Here is a 10,532-nt window from a genome sequence, read left to right on the forward strand (position 1 = left end):
GCCCAAGGAGTCACGTTGCTTATACACGCAGAGGGATATTGCTCAAGGAGTCACGATGCTTATACACACAGTGGGCTATTGCCCTTGGTGTCATGGTGCTTATTTTCACAGATGGCTATTGCCAAAGGAGTCACAGTGCTAATACGCACAAAGGGCTAAAGCTCATGGAGTCATGGTGCTTATAAACACAGAGGGATATTGCTCAAGGAGTCACGGTGCTTATACACACCGATGGCTATTGCCCAAGGAGTCACTGTGCTAGTACACACAGAGGGCAATTGCTCATGGAGTCACGGTGCTAATACACACAGAGGGCTATTGCCCAAGGAGTCACAGTTCTTATATACAAAGAGGGCTATTGCCCAAGGAGTCACGATGCTTATACAGACAGAGGGCTATTGCCCATGGAGTCACAGTGCTTATACACACAGAGGGCTATTGCCCAAGGAGTCACAGTGCTTATACACACATAGGGCTATTGCCCAAGGAGTCATGGTGCTAATACACACAGAGGGCTATTGCTCATGGAGTCACGGTGCTAATACACACAGAGGGCTATTGCTCATGGACTCACGGCGCTAATACACACAGAGGGCTATTGCCCAAGGAGTCACGGTGCTTATACACACAGAGGGATATTGCTCAAGGAGTCATGGTGCTTATACACACAGATGGCTATTGCCCAAGGAGTCACGGTGCTACTGCTTATACACACAGAGGGCTATTGCCCAAGGAGTCACAGTGCTTATACACACAGAGGGCTATTGCCCAAGGAGTCACGGTGCTAATACACACAGAGGGCTATTGCTCATGGAGTCACAGTGCTAATACACACAGAGGGCTATTGCTCATGGACTCACGGCGCTAATACACACAGAGGGCTATTGCCCAAGGAGTCACGGTGCTTATACACACAGAGGGATATTGCTCAAGGAGTCACGGCGCTTATACACACAGAGGGCTATTGCCCTAGGAGTCAAGGTGCTTATACACACAGATAGCTATTGCCAAAGGAGTCACAGTGCTAATACGCACAAAGGGCTAATGCTCATGGAGTTATGGTGCTTATAAACACAGAGAGATATTGCTCAAGGAGTCACGGTGCTTATACACACAGATGGCTATTGCCCAAGGAGTCACGGTGCTAGTACACACAGAGGGTATTGCTCATGGAGTCACGGTGCTAATACACATAGAGGGCTATTGCCCAAGAAGTCACAGTTCTTACATACAAAGAGGGCTATTGCCCAAGGAGTCACAGTTCTTATACACACAGAGAGCTATTGCCTAAGGAGTCATGGTGCTTATACACACAGATGGCTACTGCCCAAGGAGTCACAGTGCTTATGCACACAGAGGGCTATTGCCCAAGGAGTCACGGTGCTTATACACACATACTGTACACACAGAGGGCTATTGCCCAAGGAGTCACGTTGCTTATACACGCAGAGGGATATTGCTCAAGGAGTCACGGTGCTTATACACACAGAGGGCTATTGCCCTAGGAGTAATGTGCTTATACACACAGATGGCTATTGCCCAAGGAGTCACGGTGCTACTGCTTATACACACAGAGGGCTATTGCGCAGGGAGTCATTGTGCTTATACACATAGAGGGCTATTGCCCAAGGAGTCACGGTGCTAATACACACAGAGGGCTATTGCTCATGGAGTCACGGTGCTAATACACACAGAGGGCTATTGCCCAAGGAGTCACGGTGCTTATACACACAGATGGCTACTGCCCAAGGAGTCACAGTGCTTATACACACAGAGGACTATTGCCCAAGGAGTCACGGTTCTTATGCACAAAGAGAGCTATTGCCTAAGGAGTCATGGTGCTTATACACACAGATGGCTACTGCCCAAGGAGTCACGATGCTTATACACATAGAGGGCTATTGCCCAAGGAGTCACAGTTCTTACACACAAAGAGGACTATTGCCCAAGGAGTCAAAGGTTCTTATACAAAAAGAGAGCTATTGCCCAAGGAGTCATGGTGCTTATACACAAAGAGGGTTACTGCCCAAGGAGTCATGGTGCTTATACATTCAAATGGCTATTGCCAAAGGAGTCACAGTGCTAATACGCACAAAGGGCTAATGCTCATGGTGTCATGGTGCTTATACACACAGAAGGATATTGCTCAAGGAGTCACAGTGCTTATACACACAGATGGCTATTGCCCAAGGAGTCATGGTGCTACTGCTTATACACACAGAGGGCTATTGCCCAGGGAGTCATCGTTCTTATACACACAGAGGGAGATTGCTCAAGGAGTCACAGTGCTCATACACACAGAGGGCTATTGCCCATGGAGTCATGGTGCTTATACACACAGTGGGCTATTGCCCAAGGAGTAACGGTGCTAATACACACAGAGGGCTATTGCACATGGTGTCACGGTGCTAATACACACAGAGTTCTATTGCTCTTGGACTCATGGCGCTAGTACACACAGAGGGCTATTGCACAAGGAGTCACGGTGCTTATACACACAGAGGGATATTGCTCAAGGAGTCACGGCGCTTATACACACAGAGGGCTATTGCCCAAGGAGTCACGGTGCTTATACACACAGATGGCTACTGCCCAAGGAGTCACAGTGCTTATACACACAGAGGACTATTGCCCAAGGAGTCACGGTTCTTATGCACAAAGAGAGCTATTGCCTAAGGAGTCATGGTGCTTATACACACAGATGGTTACTGCCCAAGGAGTCACGATGCTTATACACATAGAGGGCTATTGCCCATGGAGTCACAGTTCTTACACACAAAGAGGACTATTGCCCAAGGAGTCAAAGGTTCTTATACAAAAAGAGAGCTATTGCCCAAGGAGTCATGGTGCTTATACACAAAGAGGGCTACTGCCCAAGGAGTCATGCTGCTTATACATTCAAATGGCTATTGCCAAAGGAGTCACAGTGCTAATACGCACAAAGGGCTAATGCTCATGGTGTCATGGTGCTTATACACACAGAAGGATATTGCTCAAGGAGTCACAGTGCTTATACACACAGATGGCTATTGCCCAAGGAGTCATGGTGCTACTGCTTATACACACAGAGGGCTATTGCCCAGGGAGTCATTGTTCTTATACACACAGAGGGAGATTGCTCAAGGAGTCACAGTGCTCATACACACAGAGGGCTATTGCCCATAGAGTCATGGTGCTTATACACACAGTGGGCTATTGCCCAAGGAGTAACGGTGCTAATACACACAGAGGGCTATTGCACATGGTGTCACGGTGCTAATACACACAGAGTTCTATTGCTCTTGGACTCATGGCGCTAGTACACACAGAGGGCTATTGCACAAGGAGTCACGGTGCTTATACACACAGAGGGATATTGCTCAAGGAGTCACGGCGCTTATACACACAGAGGGCTATTGCCCTAGGAGTCAAGGTGCTTATACACACAGATAGCTATCGCCAAAGGAGTCACAGTGCTAATACGCACAAAGGGCTAATGCTCATGGAGTTATGGTGCTTATAAACACAGAGAGATATTGCTCAAGGAGTCACGGTGCTTATACACACAGATGGCTATTGCCCAAGGAGTCACGGTGCTAGTACACACAGAGGGTATTGCTCATGGAGTCACGGTGCTAATACACATAGAGGGCTATTGCCCAAGAAGTCACAGTTCTTATATACAAAGAGGGCTATTGCCCAAGGAGTCACAGTTCTTATACACACAGAGAGCTATTGCCTAAGGAGTCATGGTGCTTATACACACAGATGGCTACTGCCCAAGGAGTCACAGTGCTTATGCACACAGAGGGCTATTGCCCAAGGAGTCACGGTGCTTATACACACATACTGTACACACAGAGGGCTATTGCCCAAGGAGTCACGTTGCTTATACACGCAGAGGGATATTGCTCAAGGAGTCACGGTGCTTATACACACAGAGGGCTATTGCCCTAGGAGTAATGTGCTTATACACACAGATGGCTATTGCCCAAGGAGTCACGGTGCTACTGCTTATACACACAGAGGGCTATTGCGCAGGGAGTCATTGTGCTTATACACACAGAGGGCTATTGCCCAAGGAGTCACGGTGCTAATACACACAGAGGGCTATTGCTCATGGAGTCACGGTGCTAATACACACAAAGGGCTATTGCTCATGGACTCACGGTGCTAGTACACACAGAGGGCTATTGCCCAAGGAGTCACGGTGTTTATACACACATACTGTACACACAGAGGGCTATTGCTCATGGAGTCATGGTGCTTATACACACAGAGGGCTATTGCCCAAGGAGTCACGTGGCTCATACACACAGATGGCTATTGCCCCAGGAGTCACGGTTCTTATACACAAAGAGGGCTATTGCCCAAGGAGTCATGATGCTTATACACACAGAGGGCTACTGCCCAAGGAGTCATGGTGCTTATACATTCAGATGGCTATTGCCAATGGAGTCACAGTGCTAATACGCACAAAGGGCTAATGCTCATGGAGTCATGGTGCTTATACACACAGAGGGATATTGCTCAAGGAGTCACGGTGCTTATACACATAGATGGCCATTGTCCAAGGAGTCACGGTGCTAGTACACACAGAGGGCTATTGCTCATGGAGTCACGGTGCTAATACACACAGAGGGCTATTGCCCAAGGATTCACAGTTCTTATACACAAAGAGGGCTATTGCCAAAGGAGTCACGGTGCTTATACACATAGAGGGCTATTGCCCAAGGAGTCACAGTTTTTATACACACAGAGGGCTATTGCCCAAGGAGTCACAACGCTTATACACACAGAGGGCTATTGCCCAAGGAGTCATGGTGCATATACACACAGAGGGCTATTACCCAAGGAGTCACTTTGCTAATACACACAGAGGGCTATTTCTCATGGAGTCACGGTGCTAATACACACAGAGTGCTATTGCTCATAGACTCACGGCGCTAATACACACAGAGGGCTATTGCCCAAGGAGTCACGGTGCTTATACACACATACTGTACACACTGAGTGCTATTGCCCAAGGAGTCACGGTGCTTATACACACAGAGGGATATTGCTCAAGGAGTCACGGTGCTTATACACACAGAGGGCTATTGCCCTAGGAGTCATGGTGCTTATACACACAGATGGCTATTGCCCAAGGAGTCATGGTGCTACTGCTTATACACACAGAGGGTTATTGCCCAGGGAGTCATTGTGCTTATACACACAGAGGGAGATTGCTCAAGGAGTCACAGAGCTTATACACACAGAGGGCTATTGCCCAAGGAGTCACAGTACTTATACACACAGAGGGCTATTGCCCAAGGAGTCATGGTGCTTATACACACATACTGTACACACAGAGGGATATTGCCCAAAGAGTCTCGGTGCTTATACACACAGGGGGATATTGCTCAAAGAGTCACGGTGCTTATACACACCGAGGGCTATTGCCCTAGGAGTCATGGTGCTTATACACACAGATGGCTATTGCCCAAGGAGTCACGGTGCTACTGCTTATACACTCAGAGGGCTATTGCCCAGGGAGTCATTGTGCTTATACACACAGAGGGATATTACTCAAGGAGTCATGGTGCTTATACACAGATGGCTATTGCTCAAAGTGTCACAGTGCTTATACACAAAGAGGGCTTTTACCCAAGGATTCACGATGCTTATACACACATATGGCTATTGCCCAAGGAGTCACGGTTCTTATACACAAAGAGGGCTATTCCCAACACAGATGGCTACTGCCCAAGGAGTCACAGTGCTTATACACAAAGAGGGCCTTTGCCCATTGAGTCACGATGCTTATACAAACATATGGATATTGCCCAAGGAGTCACGGTTGTTATACACAAAGAGGGCTATTGCCCAAAGAGTCATGGTACTTATACACACAGATGGCTATTGCCCAAGGAGTCACGATGCTTATACTCACAGAGGGCTATTGCCCAAGGAGTCATGGTGCATATTAGAGGTGTGCACCAGCCACTTTTCGTGTTTTGTGTTTTGGATTTGGATCTGGATCTTTCTTCGTGTTTTGGACCTGGATTTGTTTTGCCAAAATCATCCTTCCGTGTCTTGGGTTTTGTGTTTCGGATCTGTATTTTTTTTTTAAAAAGCATAAAAACAGCTAAAATCACAGAATTTGTGGGTTTTTCTGCTCCTATGCTGTTATTAACCTCAATAACCTTAATTTCCACTCATTTCCAGTCTATTCTGAACACCTCACAATTTGTTTTTGTGTCCAAAAGGTTGCACCGAGGTAACTGGATGACTATGCTAAGCGACACAAGTGGGCGGCACAAGCACATGGTCCATCTAGGATTGACACTGCAGTGGCAGACAGGATGGCAGTTTGAAAAACTAGGCCCCAAACAGTACATAATGCAAAGAATAAAAAGAGGTGCAAGATGGAATTGTCCTTGGGCCCTCGCACCCACCCTTATGTTGTATAAACAGGACTTGCACACTTTAACAAACCAATCATTTCAGCGCCAGGGTCTGCCACACGACTGTGGCTGAAATGATTGGTTCGTTTGGGCCCCCACAAAACAAGCTGGCAATTAATCTGTCCCTGCACAAACTGGCTCTACGGAGGCAAGATGTCGTCCTCATCCTCCTCATCCACCGATTCCTCACCCTGTTGTGTACATGCTCATCCTCACAGAGTATTCATTGGTCCCCGCTGGAATCCACAACCACAGGTCCCTCTGTACTTTCTGGAGGCTGGTCTCCCTGGAAGAGTTGATAATTCATTTTATGAACATCATCTTCTCCACATTTTGTGGAAGCAACCTTCTACGCCTTTCGCTGACAAGGTTCCCGGCTGCACTAAACACTCTTTCGGAGTACACACTGGAGGGGGGGCAACTCAGGTAAAATAGAGCCAGTTTGTACAGGGGCCTCCAAATTGCCTCTTTTTCCTGCCAGTACAGGTACGGACTGTCTGACATGCCTACTTGGATGCTGTCACCGATGTAATCCTTTAACAGACAGATGCATGCTTGTCGCTGCTGCTTTGAGGATGTAAGTGCAGCTACAGCCCAAACAATTCACAAAGAAAAAAAAAGAAGATTATTTTAATTTTTGTGAAGCGCACTTTGAGGGTTACACCACCCTTTAACAGACAGACGCATGCTTGTCGCTGCTGCTTTGAGGACAGTATCATATGCAGTGACAGTAGAAATTGTTGGCAAGTCCTTCAGGCCGGACCAGATGTCCAAACCGGCCCTTGACTTATGACACAGGCGCACGCTTGGCGCTGCTACTGTGTTGATGCACGTGCGGCTACATCGCACACAAGTCACAAACACAGAAAAAAAAATGTTTTTTATTTCTTGGAACGCTTTGGGGGTTACACCACCCTTTAACAGACTTATGGGACACAGGCGCACGCTTGGCGCTGCTCCTTTGTTGATGCACGTGCAGCTACAGTGCACACAATTCACAAAGACAGAAAAAAAATAATTTTTCATTGTTTGTGGAGCGCACTTTGAGGGTTACACCACCCTTTAACAGACAGATGCACGCTTGTCGCTGCTGCTTTGAGGATGCAGGTGCGGCTACTGCGCATACATTTCACAAAGACAGAAAAAAAAGAAGAATTTTTTTATTGTTTGTGGAGCGCACTTTGAGGATTACACCACCCTTTAACAGACAGACGCACGCTTGTCGCTGCTGCTTTGAGGATGCAGGTGCGGCTACAGCCCACACATTTCACAAAGTCGGAAAAAAAAAAAATATATTTTTTTTGGAGTGCACTTTGGGGGTTACAGCACCCGTTAACGGACAAGCCAGCCGGCCCTTTACTTATGACACAGGCGCACGCAGTCACTGAATGGCAAAAGTGGTCAGAAATCTTTCGGGCCACCCAAGGCGTCTCCTGCACGCCCCTGTCGCTTTACAGAAAATTCTGCACCACCAAGTTTATTGTGTGAGCAAAATATGGGACGTGCTGGAATTTGCCCAGATGTAATGCCCGCACAATATTGGTGGCGTTGTCAGATATCACAAATCCCCAGGAGAGTCTAAGTGGGGTAAGCCACTGGGCGATGATTTCCCTCAGTTTCTCTAAGAGGTTGTCGGCGGTGTGCCTCTTACTGAAACCGGTGATACACAGCGTAGCCTGCCATGGAATGAGCTGGAGTTTCTGAGATGCTGCTACTGGTGACGCTGCTGTTGTTGCTGCATAAGGTGATACATTTACCCAGTGGGCTGTCACAGTCATATAGTCCTTAGTCTGCCCTGTTCCACTTGTCCACATGTCCGTGGTTAAGTGGACATTGTGTACAATGGCATTTTTCAGGACACTGAGGACACTTTTTCTGACGTTTCTGTACAGTCTCGGTATCGCCTGCCTAGTGAAGTGGAATCTAGACGGGATTTGGAACCGGGGACACACTACCTCCATCAATTGTCTAAATCCCACTGCAGTAATGGCGGATACCGGACGCATGTCTAACACCAACATAGCAGTCAAGGCCTCAGTTATACGTTTTGCTTGAGGATGACTGCTGTCGTACTTCATCCTCCTCGCTAAGGACTGTTGGAGGGTCGATTGTTTAGTAAAAGTAGTGGTGTTCCTACTTCCTCTCTGGGATGATGAACAACTCCCAGCAGCAGCAACAGCACAAGGAGGAAGTGGTTCTTGATCTTTCCCTATTTTATTTTTATCGGAGAAAGTTTGGTCCTCCATTTATGTTATATTGATATATACGTGCGGCTAAGGTGCACACAAACACAGAAAATAATTTTTTATTTTGTTTGGAATGTACTTTGGGGGTTACAGCACCCTTTAACGGACAAGCCAGACGGCCTTTTACTTATGGGACACAGGCGCACGCTTGGCGCTGCTCCTTTGTTGATGCACATGCAGCTACAGTGCACACAGGGCCTGATTCAGAGGCACTCATAAGCGGCCGCTCGTTCTCTCCGGGCAATGTTCGCACAGCTGCGCCTGCGTATGGGTTGTAATACGCATGCGCGAACCAGTCAGTGCGGTCGGAAATCGTGTGCTCGCAAAATAGCAAATGCCTGCTAATTTGAGTGACAGGATGAGGCGTTTGTGGGTGGTAACAGGGGAAGGTGCTTGAAAACGGGGAGTGGAGATCCGAACGCAGGCGTGCCAAACGGTCAAAACGGCCGTTTAAAGGGTGTGCATAATTAGCAAAGAAGCGTCATTGACCACGTCACTTGGTTGTCTTTTAGTCTGAACTGCTCGCATGATTGCGGTAGGAAAATGCTACCACAAGAATAGCGAGCAGTTCATACGCCGTTCGATGTACTCGATTAATCTAATAAATAGCGAAGATGACGTATGATGCGAGCGGCCAGGGGACATTTTTTTCAAAATAGCGAGCGCATGTTTCGTTCGTTCAGACATAGAGGCTTCAACAGACCGCAAAGAGTGAGCGCTTAATTTAAATATCCGGCCCCTCTTTCAGAACGACCGTCCGCAAATAGCGTCCGGCTCTGAATCAGGCCCACAATTCACAAACACAGAAAATATTTTTTTATTTTGTTTGGAGTGTACTTTGGGGGTTACAGCACCCTTTAACGGACAAGCCAGCCGGCCTTTTACTTATGGGACACAGGCGCACGCTTGGCACTACTTTGTTGATGCACGTGCGGCTACTGCGCACACAATTCACAAACACAGAAAATATTTTTTTATTTTGTTTGGAGTGTACTTTGGGGGTTACAGCACCCTTTAACGGACAAGCCAGCCGGCCTTTTACTTATGGGACCCAGGCGCACGCTTGGCGCTGCTCCATTGTTGATGCATGTGCAGCCACAGTGCACACAATTCACAAACAAAGAAAATATTTTTTAATTTTGTTTGGAGTGTACTTTGGGGGTTACAGCACCCTTTAACGGACAAGCCAGCCGGCCCTTTACTTATGGGACACAGGCGCACGCTTGGCGCTGCTCCTTTGTTGATGCACGTGCAGCCACAGTGCACACAATTCACAAACACAGAAAATATTTTTTTATTTTGTTTGGAGTGTACTTTGGGGGTTACAGCACCCTTTAACGGACAAGCCAGCCGGCCCTTTACTAATGGGACACAGGCGCACGCTTGGCGCTGCTCCTTTGTTGATGCACGTGCAGCCACAGTGCACACAATTCACAAACACAGAAAATATTTATTTTTTTGCACTTGGGGGGAGCACCCCTGATGGACAGAGCACCCCCTGGACAACACTACAGCTCCCCTTTAGGACTGGGACACTGCACAGGACTTTGGAGTGGAGAAAGCCCCTATGGACAACTGACTGCACAACACAGTCCAGCCAGCCCCTATGGACTTTGGAGGAGTGGACACAGCCCCTATGGACAACAGCAGCACAGCACAGCACAGCACAACACTACACTGCACTACACTACACTACACAGCCCAGCCAGCCCTAACTCCCACCCTCCCTCTTCACTGTCCACAGCCGAGTGAGAAAATGGCGCCGGCGCGGGTACCTTATATAGGATCTAAAACCCGCGAGACCCGGAAGGCGGGATGATGACGTTTTGCCTCGATTTCAGATCTGAGTCAGGCGGGTAAA

Source organism: Taudactylus pleione, unplaced genomic scaffold (genome assembly GCF_031769625.1).
Source record: "Taudactylus pleione unplaced genomic scaffold, aTauple2 ptg000039l, whole genome shotgun sequence".
NCBI lineage: Eukaryota > Metazoa > Chordata > Amphibia > Anura > Myobatrachidae > Taudactylus > Taudactylus pleione.